The following is a 24,473-nucleotide window of genomic DNA, read 5'->3' as shown; positions in this document are numbered from 1 at the left end:
GGTTTGGACTTGTGTCACACAAGTAAGGCAGCAAAATATGATGCATATACAGTTCAATCACTGATATGGTAAAAACCATGGTGGCAGCATTACACATGTGTATCACAAAAAGAATACTTACAGTGCTGAGAGATCACCCTGATGATGATGAAAATCACAAATGATCTTCAGGGCTCTCTCCCTGAATGAGTCACATAGAGCCCATGCCATGCCTAGGAGAAAATTTCCCATTGTGTTCCTCATGTGTTTATGAAACACCACCTCCCAGATATACTCCTGATAATCATCTTGTTGGGGTGCCTGGCATTGTTTCCTCTGGGATATAGCAGGGATGATGGCACATACAGGTTCAGCTTCCTCATCATACTCTTCTCTGACATGGTTGTCCTCATCATGTGAGGACTATACACTATAACAGTGGTCTGGCATGCACTCATTTCTAATGTATGATAGGTGAGCATCCATGGGACCCATACTCTATCAAGGTGAATCACTAGACAGGATAGCAATTACATATGCATACATTATTCTATATGGGTGCATAACATATCCACTGTAACACAATGCACGGGCCGAAAACAGTCAGTATGAAACCTAAGACTACGGTATGGTCATAGTCAAGTGTGTCACCATTATGCAATGTATGTCAATAATCAAAACCATAACAATGAAAAACAAATGTCTATCAGTCTGCACAGTCCTGTGAAGATCATAGGTGACATTAAACTGAAACTGATGTGCACATCTGCAATCAAACAGCCATTAAGTACCATCCTATTCACGTGTGATATCTGCATATGAGAATAAAGGTATAGCAGTACACTGTGCAGGTGTCATTAAAAAAACATTCTCAGATGAAATTACCAAAAATTAATATGTAGGACAATCATAATTAATAGATTTGCTGCAGCAGATGGCTCCTCATGCACACAACACCTTCTATACATCCTGTTATCTATATTTATGGACATTTTCGATACTGGAACATGTTAGAACCACTGTATCTATCACACAATGTTAGCAACTTACTCAATACTATGCTATGGCATGCCTAATACAGCTTATGAATGGAAATCCTGCTATTACCTGAACACTTGTTTATCAGCCATCATTATGGATGACAAGCATACCCAAAGCCAGCACACTTGTATATCCCGACATTTGAAGAAAAGCATGCCATGACACTGTCTCATGCAACACTCACATGAGTCTACCTTGCAAAACAACACTGTGAAAATGACAGCATGGCACTAGTAGTAAGACTTGCACTGTTTAATACTTATGATGTATGCCTCACTAAATTGCCTGACACAATATCACTATTCCATGTTTCTTATATTGCATGTGTGCCCTGTACATTTATATTTGTGTGTGAATGCCAACTGTATTCTATGTGTCTGTGCATACAATGAGTCATATGAACAATCACCAGTTAACATACTGATATGGGAATTATAAAAGTCATATGCAAAATTGCTGAGTAAGACAACATAGTCATTGACTGACCCCACATCATTTTTTGGAATGCAACACAACACACTATAATAATGCACAATCCACAACACAGTGACAACCTGTGACACATGAAAACATAGTATGTGGTGTACAAACAGTATTATCTGTCTACAAATGTATGAATACCCTACATACATTTATTAGAAATCACAGTACTTCAAAATGCAAACAGCATGTTACTGTTTGCTGATTATGTAACAGTGGTAGAAATATTGAACGGGAATGCCCATTTGCACAAGTATTCATAAACACAGGATACAAGTAAGTTTTAAACACACCATCACAGGTGTTGTAGGCAGATGTGATACCCATGTTGAACTGAAGGGAATGCCACACAGCCACCAGCAATAGTCTGAACACTGACACAGCAGACATCCATTCAATATGTGAATAAGCAGGCTATGACCTACAGATGGGTCACTGAAAACCACAGCCATGCATACAAGTGTACCAGCATGCACACATTGCAAACAAAAGGCAAATCACCATTAACTTTTATGTAAAACATCTGCATCAACAGCACTGTGACAGTTACACAAAAATGACTTCATCTAGGTTGTGGCCTACACTTCAGAACTTATCTTCAGCAAACATGGCTTGCTGCTAAGTGATATGTAAGCAGAGTTTTAGGTAAGTCATACTTGTAAATACAGGTATTAGGTAAGTCATACTTGTAAACACAGGTATTGTCTGAGTATTGCACTTATATTAATGATGCATGACTGGTATTCCTGCATTATAAGTAGCATACATCGTAATGGCAAAAATATGAGCTTGTAACAATCATCACCTCTTTAATTTACAAAAGTAGAAAACTAATCAACATACATCTCACCCTGCACTGCTCCTCCAGCCTGAACATCCGCTCGATGCATAGGCATGATTATGACTGTGGTCCTTATCACCTGCAAAAAGTAAACAGCATGTATGAATTACAGCATGTATGAATTAAAGCGTTCAATATGGTAAACCATACACTTCTTCTACACATACTTAAATCCCTTGCCCTGGATTACTCTTCCATAACCTGGTTTTCATCCTATCTTGAAAACCGACAACAAGCAGTACTCTGGAAAAATTCTCTATACGTTCTACTACCTATCTCTCTAGGAGTACCTCAAGGATCTATACTAGGCCCACTTTTATTTTCTATCTTTATTAATGATCTCCAGTCATCTATCCAAAACACTACCTGCATACAATATGCAGACGATTCTACCATAATTTGTACGGCTTCCTCTCAAATAGAACTCCAGTCTCTGACCCAATCAACCTTTTCAACCGTTGAACAATGGTTCTCAAAAAGATGTCTTCTCCTGAACCCCAAGAAAACTAAACTATTACTATTCTCACCTACCCACAAATCTACTCAACTAAACTTCACTATTACTGCAAGTGATAATTCCCACATTTCCCCTGACTCTACTACAAAACTGCTAGGTGTTACTATTGATAATAATCTGAACTTTGATTATCACATCAATAACACAATAAAAGCAGTGAATAAAAAGATTGGCTCACTGTATAGAATCAAACCCTTCCTTACACCCAAAGCACGGACCACCTTAGCACAATCCCATCTTATCTCTACCCTTCTGTATGCTTCCCCTATTTACACTAATCTCTCTAAAGGTAACCTTAGGAAACTAACTACATCTTACCACAATATAGCTTGATTTGCCACAGCATCTAAGTATAGAACCCACCACTGTCTAAACCTAAAAGAATTACACTGGTTGGAACTTCCTAACAAGCTTATCTATCAACAACTTTTAATAGCACATAAAATTCTTTATCAACCATCAAAAACACCAGCTCTTAGCAACCTCTTGACTCCTTACAACAACATGAAACAACTATGCTCCTCCAAAAAGCTACAAGTCAACACTTCTAGAATTACAAATTCTGCAGGAAACTGCCTTTTCTCAAACTCAGTTGGTAAAATATGGAATAACCTCCCCTCACACATCTCCTCTCTAGCCACTCTTCCTCTCTTTAAAAAACAACTTCTTTTACATCTAAACAATTTCTGGCTATGCTCTTGCACCAATCCAGACTAACCTGCTTTCATCTTTCTACTTTCATATTTCTTTAATCAACTCTGCAATGTTTCTCTCTGATCACAAATGACTTAATGATTACATTGTTACTACCATTCTCAAATATGAAAAAAAAAAAAAAAGAAATATTTTTTTTTTTTTTTTACAATTAATGTTTTTATAAGTATGCATTACATTTGAACTACATAATACTCCCTCCCTCCCTACTGAAAGTAGTCAATGCCGTACTTATTACGTAGTTGGTATTATTTGTTTTGTCTTAGATTTGTATAACCAGACCAGGACTAATATCATTGTATTTTTGCTCATTGCCTGTCTCATAAGTGTATTGTACATGTTTTTCTATTACCTTGCTTTTATCTGTGGAGCTTTTCTCCCCGGGCCTCTACTGAAAATGGACTTTGATCCAGCTAGACTAGCCCGGTCAACAAATGTAAAATAAAATAAATAAAATAAATAAAATAAAAATAAAATCTAGTTAAAGAAAAATCTTGATGATTGAATGGGAGTTAGGAAATTCACCCCGGGGATCATTTCTGTGGTTCTGCTTGACAGGAGCACAGGAAAATAATTTTCTTGGGTGGCAAAAGCCAGGGTACAGTTTGACTAGGCTTATATAGGCCCTAGGGCCAATAGCCTAGTACCTACCTATGAACCTATGAACCTATGTACATTGCTGAGATCAAGTTCTTTATATTTTAACTTGAAGAACATCACTGAATCATCATACACATTTTGTATTGTTACACAGACACAGTCCTTTACCTACTGGAACAAAATTGAATACAGATTGGAAAACTTGAGATTCAAATCTCTAAGTCTAAGCTACATCCACACTTTAACGTTCACAGCTACCAGCCTAGCTAATCCATCTTGCATGAGATCATATGGTGGGAATGCAGTGAAAAGAATTAGAAGTATGAATGTGCAGGGATGGAGTACTAATAGGGATTATGCCTTACAAGAACAATGTTCTGTGCATGTATGAAAATAAAATTGCAAGCATGAATGCATGTCAGCACAGTGGTCATAACAGAAAAACACAATTGCAAACTTTCATTCCACAGAGAGTGAAACATTGTCATGTAACACATAGCTGCTGTTAACAGACCACTATAAAGTGCTGTACATTATGGACACATCAATGGAGGAAATAAAACATATATAGATATTTACTGGCAAAGTAAACATGACTCCAAATTATTCATGATATCAGAGGATAATAATAATCCAAATGCATGTTTGACAATCTCACTCACCACAAATATAAGGGTGAGAAGCTTGTTGAATTCAAATTAATAAACAATGACACAATTATGCATGAAATTCAAGCTGCAAATGTTAGCATATTCCACAAAACTTTTTTTGCAAAGGTATACCAGTCTTTTCCAAGCTATACACATAAAATTGAAGTAAAAGAGGTGCTGTTGGCATAATATTATGGATTACGGAGATATTTGTAGAAATCCAGCAAATAGCTAAGGTAGTTGTAAACATGCTAAAAAAAACCCTTTAATATCAATTGGCAGGTATTTAGAGCAGCATTTTTGAAAATGTTTGAAAGCCACAATGATCAGAATATAATGAGGGCTCCCCACTATGTCGATTTGAACTCATACCTATCGAAGATATATGCTTGTTGGCCTGTTGTTTTATAAAATGAGCTAACAGACATCATGTTTTCCTTATTAGCAAGCTGCTAGTCTGTTTGTGCGTCTAACACATAAACACTATAGGCCCTCATTCTGTTTAATGCTGCCAGATATCATCAAGTTTTATAATGTAGAATATATGTTTAGACAGCAGGACATGCAGTGCTCTTGTGTTATAATGTTCACTTTGTAGAGCAGAATGGAATAAGAAAGTTATTTATGAGGGGGTTTTCACACATAAATGGGTAGACTAGGTGATAATATCAAAGCATTGTGGGTAACAGAGCAATGTGTAGTCATCAGTGGTCTAGATGCTATAGGCATCTGTAATACAGGACCATACTGGATGCGTGAAACGATGTCCTTATATGTTGAAAAACAGACATATCTACAATGTTTGATGTTATGTACATGATAAACATCATTAAATAAATAACCCACATGGGTATAGAACCCATAATTACAGGGAGAAGAGTCACCTAGCCTTCTTAATTATCCAAATGTGCTAATTGTAAGAACAGCTTTATAATGGTTTTAAAAGGCCTATATTTGATATATCTGGGACAGAGTTATATCTCTGAATTACTTAGGAATGTCCAGGTATACGTAGGATTGTAACACTTACTGTAGGCATCCAGCGGCTGTCTCTGCACCTTGGAAAACTTCCTATGAAGCTCCTCTGTGTCCTTGTGATGCAAGTCATCGTAGTGGTGGAGAACCGGTTCTACAATCCAGTAGGTACCCATACTTTGGCAATGCTCCTTTGCAACCCTGTTCCAAACATTGGTCATCATGAAGATGCATGGACTAGCTCTCATGCAATGCTTTACTCCAGCACAGACGGTCAGCATCTGTATGGCCTCCTCCTTGGTCCAACTGGGTACCTGGACACATTGAAGTCTTCTGGAAATAGCCATCTTGAGGAAAATGTAGATATGTTGAATAGGTCACAGTTCAATAAATTGTTCACTGAGGTCCCATTCAGTTCACAGGTAGCAATAGTCTGATCTTTAAATGTATCAAACTCAATATTTAAAAGTGTCTGTTATGACATGTTATCAGATCACTGGAAGATAAGAGACATGTGCTAAATATGCTCCTTTTTAACGATACCTCTTGGGTATTTCCACAAAGCACCTTCCTGTTACACTGAGCTATCTGTTAATGTGTCGCATTTTGAGAACTTACATGGACATGTGCAAATAGGATTCCAAAACCTTGAATTTTAATGAACCTCATTAATTATGTAGGGCACAAATGGGACATAAAAGATCTAGGCACATAGCTGGTCTTACATCATTTATACCTGACTCATAGGTAGCTGCAAAGGTAATTTAGCATATGCTAACATTGCTGTGCTGGGAAATGTTTCCCTCCTTATAGACCTATGCTAATGTTACTCCATATGATGGTATGTGTACATGGTTAGATTGACACATTTATGGAAAACTATGTGCATTATAAAAAAATATGTAGGACTTACTGGAGGGGTGCGGTATTGACCTGTATGCATACAGATGGGTACATCTATATCACTAATATGCATTCCCCATATGCAGTTGCACAGATAAATTTAAATAACATAACTGAACAGTATATCAGAATGTATTCACTGATTTTCCATATATATTGCTGGTGACACAATACACTCTGTGGTATACATACAGAAAACTACAGATTCCGATATTATCTGTATATTGCTATGTGGTATGTATTCATATTGCTGTTATGGATATTTATTATTTTTTGCATGCCTATATATTGCTATGTGGTATGTATTCATATTGCTGTTATGGATATTTATTATTTTTTGCATGCCTGTATATTGCTATGTGGTATGTATTCATACTGCTGTTATGGATATTTATTATTTTTTGCATGCCTGTATATTGCTATGTGGTATGTATTCATATTGCTGTTATGGATATTTATTATTTTTTGCATGCCTGTATATTGCTATGTGGTATGTATTCATATTGCTGTTATGGATATTTATTATTTTTGGCATGCCTGTATATTGCTATGTGGTATGTATTGATATTGCTGTTATGGATATTTATTATTTTTGCATGCCTGTATATTGCTATGTGGTATGTATTCATATTGCTGTTATGGATATTTATTAGTTTTTGCATGCCTGTATATTGCTATGTGGTATGTATTCATATTGCTGTTATGGATATTTATTATTTTTTGCATGCCTGTATATTGCTATGTGGTATGTATTCATATTGCTGTTATGGATATTTATTAGTTTTTGCATGCCTGTATATTGCTATGTGGTATGTATTCATATTGCTGTTATGGATATTTATTATTTTTTGCATGCCTGTATATTGCTATGTGGTATGTATTCATATTGCTGTTATGGATATTTATTATTTTTTGCATGCCTGTATATTGCTATGTGGTATGTATTCATATTGCTGTTATGGATATTTATTATTTTTTGCATGCCTGTATATTGCTATGTGGTATGTATTCATATTGCTGTTATGGATATTTATTATTTTTTGCATGCTTTCCATAAGTAATTCAACTGATAATGTTCAGATACTTTCTGCTAATGTCGATGGTATTTACTGCTCAGTACTGATTTTGTTGATATAAGCTCATCATGTAGAACATTTCATGTTAACATGACTGATTTTTTTTTTACATAGGTTTTCTCTCTAGGCTCAAAATGCATTACAGCTACAGTTGTCACAGATTTCTGGTTTACACGTATGTTATGTGCAGTATATTGGTAGAGTATGTGGCTTGTGTGGCACAATGCTGCTGTGTTTAGATCTCCACTGTAAGGGTTTCAAATCCCACAGACAGCCTCTACAGATATCACAACTTATGTTGTTGTTCAAGTGTTACTTATTTATGCATTGTTTTCATACCTCATATGGTTTTATATGTCATAGTACTATCTATCTTGCCCTTCTAAAATTAGTGGCTCTCCACTTAGATAGCTAAAGCTTAAGTTACCTTACCCATCTTTCATATCTAATTGCTTAGCGCACATTGCAGCTCTTGTGATAGTAACCCATTTTTCTGTCTTTCCTTTAAAATCTGTAACATCTACTCCAAGACCATCAACAGGAGAGCCCACATTCTGCCTCTCAGTAGTCATCTTGGGATTAGTGTTTCTGTTTTGCTACTGGTGAGAGAAGTAGCAGAGGGCATAGATTGACTCTTTCTGGTTGGGAAGTGCATGTCTGTGCTTGACCTTCCCGATTGGTCTGGTTGCTATTCAAGGCATCTACCAGAAAAAGGTTACAACACGCCTACAGAGCCTTACATCATCTTGGACAAGACGATGGATAACCAAACAGGATGTGCCTGCTTCTCATCTTGAGATTGGTGCTATTGTTTTGCTTCTGATGAGAGAAGATGCAAAGGAGCATTGTATCTCACCAGAGTGAAATTGTGGTGAGACCAGCACTAATAGTAGTCAGTCAGTAGCCATTCATGCAATTCCCCTCCACCATTCATCAGTCTTGACAAGCTAATGCTTTATTTTCAGTAAGTACTGATTGATTTGCTTCTAACATCAGAATATCTGCCTAAATCCTTTATCCATAAATCATAAGGCTCTACTTATTAGTTCCCCTCAAGTGTTTGGCAGTGCCCTTTATAGACACAGACACCTTGAGTGACATTTTTCCTTTACAAGCATCATTGACATTTTACCAGTACCTAGTTGCTCACAGGACAACTAGTTTGCAGTGACCAGCACAGATCCCAGAGCTGCAAACTGGACATTCCTGACATTACTTTCTATTCTCACTCCAACTCCCTAATCAATAAAAAAGGGTCTGTTGCCATGGATATGAATGTTCCCACTATCTCCGTTACCATCTTGGTGGATATGGAATCTTGAGGGGATGTAGAAATTGCCTCATGTTTAGTGACAACCAGGTAACTCTCTAACAAACTGATATGGTATGTGAGAGATGTATTTACACAATGTTTTTGGAGGCAAAACTCTCACATTAAAGCACTCCTAATGCCAATAAGGCTGTCAGTAGTACACATGCTGCACCCATCGCACACAATTCAAAACAGACAGATGGACCCACTTAAATGTAACCTTGCTAAACTCCAAAGACTTCCTAGATGAAGAACACATAACAAACACCCTCAGCAACCCTGAATGCACTCTTTCAAAACAACACCCACATCAAAAAATGCAGCCACATCTCATGGACCCTCTACTTCTAAGCCAATAAGGCAAGCTACCACAGAATCCAACATCCTAGTCATTGGAGACTCCATTGTGAGACACACTCATGTACCTCTCCCCAGGCTAAGTATGGAGAAAGTCATGATCAGTTGGAAATTAGTGGCCATGATCCACCAAACTACACATGCACTCAGTTTATTGGATGTCAAGTATCAGTATGACTCGGTCATAGTCCATGTGGATGTAAGTGAACTTGAGATGTACCCTCCTAGACTATATGAAGACAGACATCATTGAGCTCTCAGAATAAGTGTTCCAGGATGGTATGAACCTAGCATTGAGCAGCATTTTACCTTCACCAAGGATGATGCCACAAAATTACATAATAATTGGCTTAGTTTCTTGTGTCATTTTAAGTGGGTGCAATATTTGTCAGCATGGAAGAAGAAAGTCAACAGACCATGCTGCTTTGCTAGGGATAGAGTGCACCTTTCCCCTCCAGGCTTTTGCATATTGGCTAAAACATTGTCCTTCCCCATAGTGCCTTTTTAGGCAATGCCAAATTGAAAGTACTTCCAACATAGCAAATCAAAACCAAGAAAATCTAAAGGTGTTACTGCTCAATGTTATGAGTCTAAAAAAAAAAAAAAAAACTCCAGTCTTTAGAAGCTCTTTTCACCCTAAAGAATACTGATGTATGTGTGGTCAGTGAGACATGCTATAAGGCCACAGAGAGCACACTGACAGTGAAAGGTTATAATGCCTTTCACCCATTTAGACCATCTACTACAAAGACAGGCATTAAAGTTGGAGGTGTCTCGATTTACATAAAAAAATACCTCACGGCTTGTCAAACAATGCACTTGAGCTTCTCCATGTTCAAATCACCCTAGGCAAAATCCAATACCACCTCCTTACAAGCTACAGGCTGCCCTCTTGGACCCAGGAAATCCATAGCATGTATTTAAACCTGCTGTAAACACTCACCATGCAACCCAATAGCATATTTATGTGTGACATGAATTACCCCACTATTAACTGGGAATTATATATGACACAGAATGTGCAGGTACAGAAATTACTGGATTTTGTAAACACACACTCCCTGGACCAGATTGTCAATCCACCAACAAGGGTTGCAACCAGACTGGATCTGGTCCTTACTAATATGGGAAAGTGCTGCACACCCTCTAGTATAACGTCCTCTCTGGTAAGATCAGATCACAAAATGGTCTTATATGAAGTAAAAATAAAACCCAGAACCCCAGCTAACCCTGAAATATTTAGGAATTACTCTAAGGCTAACTTCCAGCTATTAATTGATAACTTGGTAAAATTTCAAGCCCCCATAAATCCTTGAAGCACTGCTGCCTATGCAGAACTGTTCTCAAAAAACATATACAAGAAGGTTAATAGCTGCACAGAGGCAGCTGTACACACCAGGAAGACGTACAGAACAAACTCAAAAAACAAACCACCCTGGCGGAATCACAACATCAATAGTCTGTATAACAGAAAGAAGAAAATCATAGAAAAAATTAGAAGGTGCAGCGCCCAGCAAGATAAAAAGCACTCTCAACAAACTAAACAAACAACTCAACACACAGACAAAGTCTACCAAAACCAAATTTGACGTAAATCTGGCCTCCCAGGCCTAGGACAACCACAAGGTATTCTTTAGCAATGTCTGCAACCTCAAATGAAGTGCACAATTGCTCATTGTAAATGGATCCACCTATACTGAACCAGAAGACATAGCAGGCCTACTAGCAGACAAATTCAGCTCCAACTTTACCCCTCTCTCCCCATCAACCTTCCCTCAGGAAATACCATCACATATAACTCCTCCTGTTATCACTAGGAAGCAGGTCTTTAATGCTTTCTCTAAGGCCAAGAACACTACATCAATGGGCCCAGACAATATCCCAGGATGCCTTCTAAATAGCATGAAACATGATCTATCAGGACCTCTGGAACTGCTATTTAACTGTAGCTTCCAAACAAGCTTTGCACCTCATGAATAGAGAACAGCAACAGCAATCCCTCTCCTCAAAGGTGGGCCATCTACAGACCCTGGAAACTACATAGCCATAAGTCTCACTAGTCTCATATGCAAAGCCATGGAAATAATTATCATGGAAATTATCAATAATCACATAGGAAACCTCCAGACACTGGACCCAACACATGGTTTCATCAAGGGGAGGTCATGCCTACTCAACCTGATGGACTTCTTTGAGAAGGTCAGCAAAGCAATGTATGAGGGCAAAATGGTTCACACTGCGTACCTTGACCTGGCTAAGGTGTTTGACACAATTCCCCACTCAGACGTTGTTAACAAACTTTAAGAGATAAGGTACAAACCCTTATGTCACCTGGCAGATATCCAGCTAACTCACAGACAGGACTGAGGAATTTAGAACTGGGGAGGCCACCTCTACAAAGAGGCCAGTCACAAGCAGAGTCCCTCATGGATCAGTCCTGGGACTGTTCCTTTTTGGCATTTACTTCCCTGAAGTCAAAGCCAACATCAATGGGCTCTGGCTGAATACATTTGCAGATGATTGCAAATTAGGAGCTGTCATTGAATTGCCCACTGATACAAATGTTCTTCAGGAAGGGCTGACACAGACAAACAACTGGTGCCAGAGCCGTGGACTAAAACTAAATGCCAAGAAATGCATAATAGTATCCTTTGGGAAGCCATCCAGCCCTGGAAACTATCACCTTGACAACACATCCCTTAGAGTTGATCCAGTAGTCAGGGACTTGGGGATACAAATAGTGATCTAACCTTTGACCATCACATGACTACAATAGTGAGGAAATGTTTTTATGTTTTACAACTTATAAGCAAAGGTATGGCATCTAGGTTCAAACAAGTCATCGTTACACTGTATTTAGCCTTCATCAGACCTATCAAAAGTGCAATGCCCCATTTGGTATGTACCTAATCAGGCATATCCATGAAAAATTCACAAAGGTTACTCACTAAAATAATCCAAGGAGTAAGTAACATGTCCTATGCAGACCACCTCAAGACTCTGCCCCTGTATTCTGTGTCCTACAGATTGTTGAGGGGAGATGTATGCCTGACATACAAGGCATTGTCAGACCTCACTGTGATGGACCTCCTGCATATCTGCAAAACAAACAGCACCAGAATTACCCATTCTAAAGACTTAAACTTTGCTTGTGATATAAATAGGATTTGCTGGGGAGACAGGTATGTATCTGAAATACTGCCCCTTCTCTGGAATGGGCTCCCCATCCACATGAAGCAGAGTTCTTCCCAAACCCAATTCAAGTGTAACTTGGACAATTTGATAAGGAATAAGAAATCCATCCTTGGTTTGACAACTATGTCTCTAATGGACACAGTCAGCTTGTAAATGGTTCATCTCCCAGGCCCCTGCTTACACTTTTCAAGGATAACAGATCTTGTCAGAGATTTGGGATGCATGGCAAGGCTTAAAAAAGCCTTTGTGGTCATTAGCCTAGTACACACCTATGAATCTATGAACCTAAGTTCCAGTGGTTCATAGTTGTTTGCAGCATCAGATTTCCTATCATCACTGAGCACTTCAGTGACAGATGTCCTTTTCTCTTTAATACATACATGACATAACCACTAGCACTACCTGTACTTATCGTCTACTCATCTTCAGGTTTATACTGGATACCTTCAGACCCGAGTATTATATCTCTTGGTATCATTTTTTATGTTCTTGGTTGCCTTTTCCTATCAGGCTTACTTGTTACAAATTCCAGAGTGGCTTGTCATTACCATCTCTGACTGAGCATCTTTCACCTCATCTTTCTGCCATTATCTGCCAGTCTTGGGTGGCCCTACATGGTATGCCTCATGGCTTGACTTAGATACATATACATGTATATTGCAGAAGAGATTAATCCAGCTAAAGTGAATAAAGTGTCTGGATGCAGTGTCCCCGTGCCTACTGCATATCAAGTAGGCTTTTAGGTAAAGTTTTTCTCTCATACAGACTTTTCAGCCAGGGATTTCTAACACTTTCTCTTTGAGATAGCAGATAGCATTGCAATAAAGAATCTTCTTCATCATGATGACCAAGGAGAAGTTAGTTTTGTATGGTAATTGTAGCTAACAGAGTTAACAGAGAAGGACAAGATTGTGGTGTGATTTTTTTAAAATATTATTATCATTATTTGGGGAGTGCCGGTACATGTATAATACTGTGATAGTGTACAGTAAGTGCATCTTGGAACTGGCTAGACATAGGTAGAAAAACATAAGTTTGAAACTTAGTAATGCTTGTTCTATAACTATTCTGATACTAACAACAACTTTGTGTCATGAAAAAATGTAAAAGATAAGATAAGGATATTTGGATGATTTATTGTACTTATACTTGGTTTATACAGCGATAGTTACTGTTTCTGAGCATTTTTAAAACATTTATTTAATTCTAGGGCAAAAATCATAATTTCTTTGTTTTGTTAGATTTTACTAGTGCTGTTTGCCTCCAGATCACCTTGCAGAAGGCTGATTTAGCCAGGAACTTAGTTGCATGGTAGTTGTTGGTTATTTAATTGCTCTGCCAAGGATGGGCTGTACCTGTTCCTCCTAATACTTCAGATACCGGCTAAAACCTTATCCACCCCCTTAGAGCTTTTTTTTAGGCAATTCCAAAAAGACAAAACTACCAATATAGTGAAAAAGTCTCTAAACAACCTTAAGGTGTTACTGCTCACTGTTAAGATCATAAGCAAAAAATTCCACACCTCTCAAGCCTTCCTTACTCTGGAGAATGTGAACATCTTTGTTGTGACTGAGACTTGGCTTAAAGCTATAGTATGTACTGCAGCAGTGCAAGACTGCACTGTCTTCCATATGTTTAGATCAACAGCAGCACAGACTGAGGCCAGGTGTGGAGGTGTCTCAATCTATGTTAGCAACAAACATACCTCCAGGTTGATTAAACAGGATCAAAACATGGAGCTCATCCACATGCAAGTCACCTTAGACTGGATCCCTCACCATATCATGGCTAACTACATATTGTTATTTTCCTATTGTCTCCCAGCTCTTATTTAAAGCTACTAGAGGTCCTCACCATCTAACCAAACATCCTATTAATTTGTGACTTTAACTACCCCACTATAGACTTGGAAACTTACACTGCCTTATAATCACAGGCACAAGGCTTCCTAGCCTTTATTAACACAAACACTTTGGAACAGGTAATGCGCACTCCAGCCAGAGAATCAAACATACTGGATCTGGTACTCACTAACATGGGAGATCATTAAACTCCCCGCAGGCTAAGGACAATCACAAGGCTTCTTCAGCTATATGAGCAAACTTAAAGAAAACACACAGCAGTGTGCTGAACATGTGGTGAATGGTACCACCTTCATCAGTCAGGGTGCATAGCAAATCTACTGGCTAATAAATTCAGCTTCAAATATCACCTGCCACTCCTTCAAAGCTCCTCTGGATGAAATCCCTTACAACATACTCCCCCCAAATATTGGCAGGGACCAGGTGCTGGCAGCACTCACTAAAGCCAATAACTCTGACCCTATTAGTCCCGATAACATCCCTAGTTGTCTCCTGAACAGTCTAAAACACAACCTTTAAGGACCAGTTGGGGCAGTATTCAACTACAACACTGAAAAAGGCTATATTCCAAGTGAATAGAGGACCACAACAGCCAGTCCCCTCCACAAGGCTGACCATCAGCTGACCCAATGAACTACAAACCCATTAGTCTAACAAGCCTGAACTGCAAAACCATGGAATGAATTACTGTGAAAAAGATAATCAAGGACAATGACAACCTGGAGACACTGGACCCATTCCAGTAAAGCTTTGCTAAGGGAAGACCAACCCCTACTTTAACTGGTAGACTTCTTTCAGAGGGTCACCAAGGCAATGGACAAGGGTTAAATAGTCCATACTGAGTATATTGACCTGACCAAGGCATTCAATATAATACCCGACTCGGGCATTGTTGACAAGCTCTCTGAGCTAGACATAAATCCCTACATAACTCCCTGGATTGCCAGGACCCAATAAGTCAGGATCGGTGAGACCAACTCCACCAAGAGACCTGTCGGCAGAGGAGTACCCCTGGCTCTGTGCTGAGCCCAGTCCTGTTTGTCATCTACTCAGAAGCTAAGGTTAATGTTCAAGGCCTCTGGCTCATCAAGTTCACAGATGACTGTAAATAGGGAGCTATTACAGACTACTCCCCAAGACACAAGCATCTTGCAAGAGGGTTTAACACAGACAAATGACTGGTGCCAAAGCCATGACCTAAAACTCAGTGCCAAAAAAATGCATTATAATGCCAACTTTTGACTGTCAGCCCAGGCTAAATACTGCATTGATAAAACACCCCTAAGAGTCAATACAACATTAAGGGATTTGGGAGCACTGTAGACAGCAATCTGGCCTTTGACCTACACATAAATAACATAGTAAGAAAATCATTCTATGTCATCCGACTTACAGGTAAGAAACAGAGTACAAAGGATTTGTCCAGATAAAATCACTTTAGCTAGCAGATCAAGGAGACTGTCTCTCTGATGCCCTCCCTGTGGGAGGAATAAAAATGTCTTGGTGAAGTTTCAGGTTGTTTATTTAGTTAAGTAGGAAGATGAATAGTAGGAAAATGAATGCATGCTCTTGTTCTTGTTCAGAATGTTCATCTACCTGGATCTCTGACAGGGAGCTCGTCAAAGAGATAGTCTCCTAAACCTCATCACAAAAGGTTTCTCATCCAGGAAAAAAGAGGTCATTGTTCCCCTCTACTCATCACTCATTAGACCCATTATAGAGTACAACACCCCTTTGGTATGTACCTCACAAGACATCTACAACAACTGGAAAGGCCACAGAAATACCTCACAAAGAGGATTACTGGACTCAAACAGATGCCCTACGCAGAACGTCTCAAAAAACTCCAGCTTTACTCTGTCACATATCGCCTACTCAGAGGCAATCTCTGCCTAACATACAAAGCTATGTCAAACCCAGAACTGTTGGACATGCTCCACATAAAGAAATCCCAATCTCTCTGAGCTCCATGCTCTAGGGACCTAAACCTTGTCACTACAATAAACAGAACATGCAGGAGGGATAGATTCCTGTCTCAGAGATTTCCCATACTCTGGAACAAACTACCTATCTATATCAAACAAAGCTCCTCATTAGCACTCTTCAAGAAAAATCTTGATGATTGGATGGGAGATAGGAAATTCACCCCGGGGATCACTTCTGTGGTTCTGCTTGACAGGGGCACAGGAAAATAATTTTCTTGGGTGGCAAAAGCCAGGGTACCATTTGGCTAGGCTTATATAGGCCCTAGGGCCAATAGCCTAGTACCTACCTATGAACCTATAAACCTATGAACCTGCTACCTAAAGTGATTTTGTTTGGACTAATACTTTGTAATCTGCTTCTTATTAATCTTGTCACCCACTAGGTCAGAGGTGAGATACCATATTTGACTTGAGCTTTCTGGATTACCTCTGTTTCAACTTATAGATAAGAGTATGGCATTTGGGTCAAAAGAAGTTATAGTACCACTCTACTCAGCCCGTATCAAACCTATCATTAAGTGCAATGCCCCCTCTGGCATGCACCAAAATAGTAACTTGCAACAGATGGAAGACCCAAAAAGATTTCTTACCAGGAGAATTCAGGGCATGAAAACTCTTTTCTGCACTGATCACATAAAGGCTTTCTTTCTCTCTCTCTCTCTCTCTCTCTCTCTCTCTCTTTATGTCTCTCTCTCTCTGATTCAGTCTCCTGCAGGCTGCTGAGATTGGATCTTCTTTGCCTGGCTTAGAGGGCTTTCTTAGATCTGAAACACAAGATCCAGGGATCTGAGCTTCACTTGTGATACAAACAGAGCATGTTGGATAGGCAGATATGTATCAGAAATGATCCCTGCTCTATTCAATAGGGTCCCCATCCATGTAAAACAAAGTTTATTCCTGGCACTTTTCAAATGTAACCTTGACAATTGGATGAGAAATCATAAATATACTCCCAATCTGGTCCCCTGTCCATTATGAACAGAGACCATCAACAAGAAAAGCATTATCCTAAGACCCTCCCCCCACAAATCCCTTAGAAAACTCCCTACTAACATGACCATCCATATAGACACCCATTATACTTGGGATCCACATGCATGTTGGGGTGTGTGGTTAGGCATGTAAGGGTTCTAGTGGTCCTTAACCTAGTAACAAAGTGTGCCCATATGAACTTTTAAGATCCAGTAGGTGTTTTTTCTCAATATCTGACTTGAGGCCCTGACCACTGAGGAATCCTACGCAATAACTGCTGACCAATATTTATACTGACCACTATTCATATGGGAATGACATAATTAGATCACTTCTGCTTTGTAGTGAAATTATGTTGTATAAAAATATCATTTGGGTTCTGGTTTTATTTGTGGCTGAATGGAGAAGGAGCTGCTGTAACAGTTTTGGAAAAACAGGTGGTGTTGTGTAAATGAATTGTGAAAGAGCTCAGTTTAGCTCTTTAATTGTCAGTGGTATGTCATTATCACACTGACATAATCAAGCTTCTACAGTATTGTTAGCTTAATAGGGCACCAAGAAATGCCACTATTGTCCAGTAGACTAAGACACAAAAGCATTAGTATGGTCTGCAAAGTTAGAGAATGTAATTAGAGACAGCTGAGATAACCAAATGTAAATCAACTAGATACAAGCTAATGACAACTTATTGTTTAACTCAATAAGCTATATGCCCTGTTCATTCTATAACAATAACTATAACGATAACTATAACTATAACTATAACTATAACTATAACTATAACTATAACTATAACTATATGTATCTGTCTTGTTTGTTCTATCAGTAGGCACAAAAATGATATCTGTATAGCACTACATGTATCAAACTCAGTGCATAATAACACTGTCTGGTTTTCATGTTGTCTGCTAAATTTATTATTATTGATTTTGCTTGTTTCTGCTGTTTCAGCTTTCTTTTTGTCCATTTCCATTTTCTCCAAGGTTGTGGCTGAAATGGATGTTAGGACCACTCCACATACTTGGATAACAAATGTTAAATAAAAATAGATTCATAAATAAACAATTCCACATTGTTAGCCCTGTTAGCCTTGCAGTGTATAACCCTGTGATATGGACTACAATACCGAGCTGGACATCAGCTTCTTACTTGGCTGTCTTTTCCCTGACTACTACCTTCTGTTGTCTATAATTTTATTAGTGTCTAATGCATTTTTCCCCAATTCCATGTCTAAAAGAAGATAAAAATATAGGAGGCCTTTTTGATCAGAAAAACAATTTTCTTACCTTGGATTTAATTATTGGGGTGTAGTATTAGATGTTTTGGTTAGATTCAAGCCACATTCCCAGGTATCTATAATGTTGAATAGTTTCAACTGGATCTTGATTCATGTAGAGTCTTGTAGAGGATGGCCAGTTTGCTTTGTGCTGCACTCATGAATGCATCATCCTTCATATGAGATGTTAAACTGAGGTCCTATCTTAACGAGTTGGTGGTAGCTCAGGTGGATGGAAAAGATCCCGTGGCACCTATCAATAAGGAGTAGGAGAAGTTTCTTGGTACCTTGGCAAATTTCATCTAATAGTATAACTATCACCCCAGGTCTTCTCTGAAAGCGGCCACTAGCCTAGTGGGGCTAGCAAATTCAACAAATGATAAATAAATAAAATAAATACCTTGGCTAGCCTTTGTTGTGTACCAAATAGCATGGGCTCGGACCTTTTTGTATTGAGAATGAGTTCATAATTTTGGAGCTAAATATAGAGTAGTTTAAGATTTTTGTTCCAGGTTGCATGTTTATGAGTGCTGTGGATTTATTTGGTCTGAATATAACTGTGACATCTACAATGGAGGATTGTGGGAAGACAGTACTGGAGGCTTGTAGTTTAATAATGAATATGGAAAATAATATAGGGAAGAATTCTGAGTTCTGAAGGACGTCTTTGAGGAGAGGAACACAGGAGGAAGTAGTTGACCATATCTGAAGCATAACTGGCTCACCCAGTGCCCTGTGCCGATACCATGGACCACCCTTTCATCTCTTCACATTATGAGCAAAAAAAAAAATGCACTTCACTCTATCTGTATTAAATCAATAACTTGTATCAAGTTATCAGCTTATTACAGATCCATGACTCCCACCACCACACTCTTCCACTGACGAACAAGAAGCAAGAAAAACAAGGACATTCTTTCTATTGCTACCTGAACCAGGTGGCCAGATCCACAACACCACCCCCGTCCAGCCTTTCACATCCCATTTCCACGCCCTGTCCTCAACCCTCATCCCTTTTATTAAAAATAAATAAATATTTTTTTTTCTTATAAACTGTAACAAACGTACAAACCTACAGTTTATACCCTGCTTGCATGAAGTGCTATGGTGCTCCACATTTTAGTTGAAAAAAAACATTTTTTTTCTAAGTTTTAAACTGCAGCAAACTGTTTGTTACAGTACAACAAGCAGTTGCTACAATTTAGACGACAAATGAAGAGCTACATCACTTAGGTTTGACCACAAATGGAATACCAGCTTTTAAACAAGCAATAATGCCCTCTAGGGTGTGTATTATTGTGCACATAACTCACATCCATGCGTGTTCTGAGGACCATCAGTGCATGAGGAGGGTTTGTACACCACTGGAGGTGCATTATTTACATAATAACACACACCATGGAGGACATTATTGTGCTTAGGGAATAGGCTATTTGTTAAATTGTTTTGTATTTTTTTCAGTTACTTTATATATATCTTTGACATGTTTGATGTAAGATAGTTAACTTGCCTATTGATTCAAACTTGCTGTACTATATCACTGGGGAGGTTGAAGACACTAATTGAAAGTTACATCTGAGTTTCAGACATAGCTCTTAGCAAGTCAGGAAGACTTCACAACAGAATCAGGGACAAGGAGTTCAACCACTTTACAGCCCTGATACTAATGCCTGCTATGTATAGGGACCATACTACTAGCAGTGGCCTAATAAAGTCAAACAAATTCTAAGGTCAATGAATAGGGCTCCTTTTAGAAGTCCTTTGCTCATATTTTGTAGTATCATCTGTGGTAGAGTAAATGGTAGTTATTGTGCTGCTGTAAACCCTGAAGGCATTCATGTGTGAGGAGTGTAATCTATATTTTTGGATGTAGTCTGATATTTGGCTGTTCATAGGTAAGTGCAAGGCCAGCTATCCATGTGGGAAATGTGAACCCCAGCCAATTTTCCTCAAAGGCAAACATCAAATCCTTCACCCTGTGTCTGTGAGGTAAACACCTTAACCATTATGCCAAATCCCAAAGCAAAAAACAACTTGCTAGGAAGATGCTGGGAACTGAACCTAGTACTTCACATGTACAAAACATGCACTCATCCACTGAGCTACATCCTCCTAGGCTTCCAAACTTTTTCCACAGTAGATAATACAGAGTTTTGGGTGGAAACACGTCTTGGGAGAGTAGATATTGTTTTTCACTGTTAGGGATCCTGAGGTTGCAGAAGTATGTCAGGGGCTATAGGATTTGTTCCTGGTTAAAGTTAATAATCCAAGGGTGGAGGCCATTAGCACCTACTGGAGAATAAATCTACCACAAATGCAGGAGAAGAGTGATTCTCAAGCATCTCTCTACTCCTTTAAACTTCTTTTTTGTTGGGGAGACCAAGCCGTCTTGATTCCCCCAAAGTTACATATACTAAAGCTGATCAAAACCTCTCAGAGAAAAGGGAATATTCCAAGAAATGTCCATTTTGGATTTATTATATGTAAGTCCATTTTCTCTGCCATTCAGTCTCTGCATTACAGGACTCATGTTAATAAGTCCTAATATTTCAAATGGTTAGATTTTTTGGAGCAATGTTATTATAGGTCTAAGGAAACAAGGTATAACATCTGCTGATATATTTGCATAGATGTATAAGTACTGAGAATTATTCCCTGCTTTTTAAAGAGGATTTTTTTTCCGATCATCTCAGGCTCTTTCTCCTTCTTTGTAGAAGACTTTAAGGTCTTCAGTGAGACATTTGTTTTTTGGTTGTTTCAGCAGGTTTGAAACAGAGAAGAAGTGTATGTTTCGTATATGGTGTAAGGTTCTAGTGAGGGAGTTGGCTACCATTTTCAGGTTTTGTTCCATAAATAAGAAGGTCCATTTTGTTTGTGAGAGTTCATGTTTTAGGGATTCAGTAGTTTGTGTTTTATGAATGAAGTCTATCTGCTAGGGTTGGTTGATATCACTTACAATCTTAAGATATCACTTACAATTTTAAGATTAAAGGTGATAGGGCAGTGGTCACTAAATAACAGCGGAGGATGGCGAGTTGTGACGGTAAGTTTGTATTATTGGTGACCATGAAGTCTAGAGGGATATGGCTACCAATTTTATAGTTTGTCCTTGTCAGAGGCAGCCTGGTACTTCTATGTTCTTGCTGCTTTAAGGTTGATATTTATGTTGCCAAGAATAGTTATATCTTTTGATTTTTTTTCATGCTATAATTTAAGAGTGGGGTAAATTTATTGTTCTTTTATGGGGTGATATATGACTATAAAAATGGTGAGCGATGTTTTTAATAGATATTTTTATGACCAGTCACTTTTGGGTCACAGACATTATGTGAAAGTTTTTTTGAATAGGAATATGTTTTATGACTTTCCTTTAACAGAAAAATCATCTTGCCATTCACCCTGATGTCTAGTCTGGCACTAATCAGGTATGTGTAATCAGAGAAGTGACAACATAAGTTAGGACTATCCCATGATTTAGGAAATGCAGTATTGTCAGCTGACAGAGTGGATAGATAAGCAAGTAGCTATTCCAGCTTATTAACAATGTTATTTAGGATGCTGCCTGCATTACTCAAGGCATTTTTGAGAGTGATTATTTCATGGGATTTGAATCCTGCATTGTATTCTCAGTAAAGAGGTTTCTTGCATTTATATAGGTTCCCAAAGTTATTCCCCACTTCTCTAGTTATATCTCTGTCATACCTCTCAGCAGTCCACATTTTTCACAGAATATCCAAATTTTAGCCTCATATATTTGGTCTGTTCCTCATAAAAATTGTGGTTTTCTGAAAAATCAGTGACGATTCAAATCACTGTCATTTACCTTTTTGTTTATTTTTATATGCATTCATAATTATACACTGTACAATCTTCATGCACGGTGCACTTTTTATTTCGCACAAGTGGTTTACTGCATCTCATTGCCATTCTAGCAAATTTCCCTCTACCCCCTCCGTCTCCTTATTTAACTGGTTGTAACACATAACCTTCTTTGATTTTTCCTTTAATTTTCTACTACCATACTCACATTAATCTGCTTTACACTTCTTACAATGTGGAGAAATCTGTCCAGCTCCTCTTTCTGGTACTTATCTCTTATTTTCCGCTCTCTAGATATTACACTCTTCATCTCTGTTGCCATTAGTGTCATCACCTACACCTCTGCTTCCTGCCACACCCCCCACACATTCTCTGTCCCTCTCATTTAAAATTCCCAGGAGTTGTTTCCCTTATTTGCACATATCTTCTTCTTCTAAATTTTGGGGGATTCTGTCAATTTTTTTTTTGTGCCAAGGTACACTCACAGAACATGTTTCATGCCTGTTCTTCTGTCATCAATCTAGAGCATCTTGAGTCTAATTTCTTCTGTGCCATATATAGTATTTTTGTGTGTGTGTGTGTGTGTGTGTGTGTGTGTGTGTGTGTGTGTGTGTGTGTGTGTGTGTGTGTGTGTGTGTGTGTATGTCTGTGTGTGTGTATGTCTGTGTGTGTATGTCTGTGTGTGTGTGTGTGTGTGTGTGTGTGTGTGTGTGTGTGTGTGTGTGTGTGTGCATGTGTGTGTGTGTGTGTGTGTATGTCTGTGTGTGTATGTTTGTGTGTGTGTATGCCTGTGTGTGTGTATGTCTGTGTGTGTGGGTGGCTGTGTGTGTGTGTCTGTGTGTCTGTGTGTCTGTCTGTGTGTGTCTGTGTGTCTGTGTGTGTGTCGGTGTGTGTCTGTGTGTGTCTGCGTTTTTGTGTGTCTGTGTGTGTGTGTGTGTGTGTGTGTGTGTGTGTGTGTGTGTGTGTGTGTGTGTGTGTGTGTGTGTGTGTGTGTGTGTGTGTGTGTGTGTGTGTCTATGTGTGTGTGTGTGTGTGTGTGTGTGTGTGTGTGTGTGTGTGTGTGTGTGTGTGTATGTGTGTGTGTGTGTGTCTGCATGTCAAGGCTTGTGAAGGTATGTATGGAAGTCTACCCCCCCCCACCACACACGCCTTTTTTACTCAGTCTTAGCTGTTTTTTAAGACGTTCTCCCTTTTTCTTTTCTCTACTCACCCTTCCATGTCCTCCTGTAATTTTAGCAGTTTGGTCCCCCTAATACTTGCACTATAACTATGAGTATCATTATTCTAAACATGTTGATTCTAGTTGTGTGTTTGTTTTATGTGTACCCACTTCCAGTATCCCCAGAAATCGATCTCTCTCTCTTTCCAACTACAAATTATTTTATATTATTATCATTTATGGTGTGGTCTACATATCCTCCTAGATATTTGGGATATTCTATCTCCTGAATGTATCCCAGTACTCACATTTTTCCATCTCTTATCCTGACCACCCTTGTTTTTTGCTGTTTGAATCTAAGCCCTGAGGCCATTTCAAACTTTGCAAAAACCTGCATCATTTCTTCTAGTGCCATCTCAATTTTCTCTGCCATAAGTATGCAGTCATCAGTATACATTACAAATCCTGACTACGTTCCTGTTTTTCCCTCCAGTTGTGCTAATTTTTTCCTCACATCTGTTGCCAGCTGTTCTAAGATTAACATGAACAGCCTTGGGAGAAAAAGGGCACCCTGTGTGGTCCTCCTCCCTATTTTTAATGACTAGGGAACCCCTCCATTTAAATTGCCTCCATATCCCACTAATTGTAATTTTTCTTTATCAGTCTTACAGATTTTTCTCCTATTTGTGTAATTTTTTAAAGTATCCCCAGGATGAGTTTCTGCCTGACTGCATTGAATGGCTTTTGTAGGTCAAAAAAC

This window comes from Protopterus annectens, chromosome 12.part0 (genome assembly GCF_019279795.1).
Source record: "Protopterus annectens isolate FY-2018-M chromosome 12.part0, PAN1.0, whole genome shotgun sequence".
Lineage (NCBI taxonomy): Eukaryota > Metazoa > Chordata > Ceratodontiformes > Protopteridae > Protopterus > Protopterus annectens.
The sequence above is the reverse complement of the archived record's forward strand: the minus strand, read 5'-3'. Positions refer to the sequence as shown.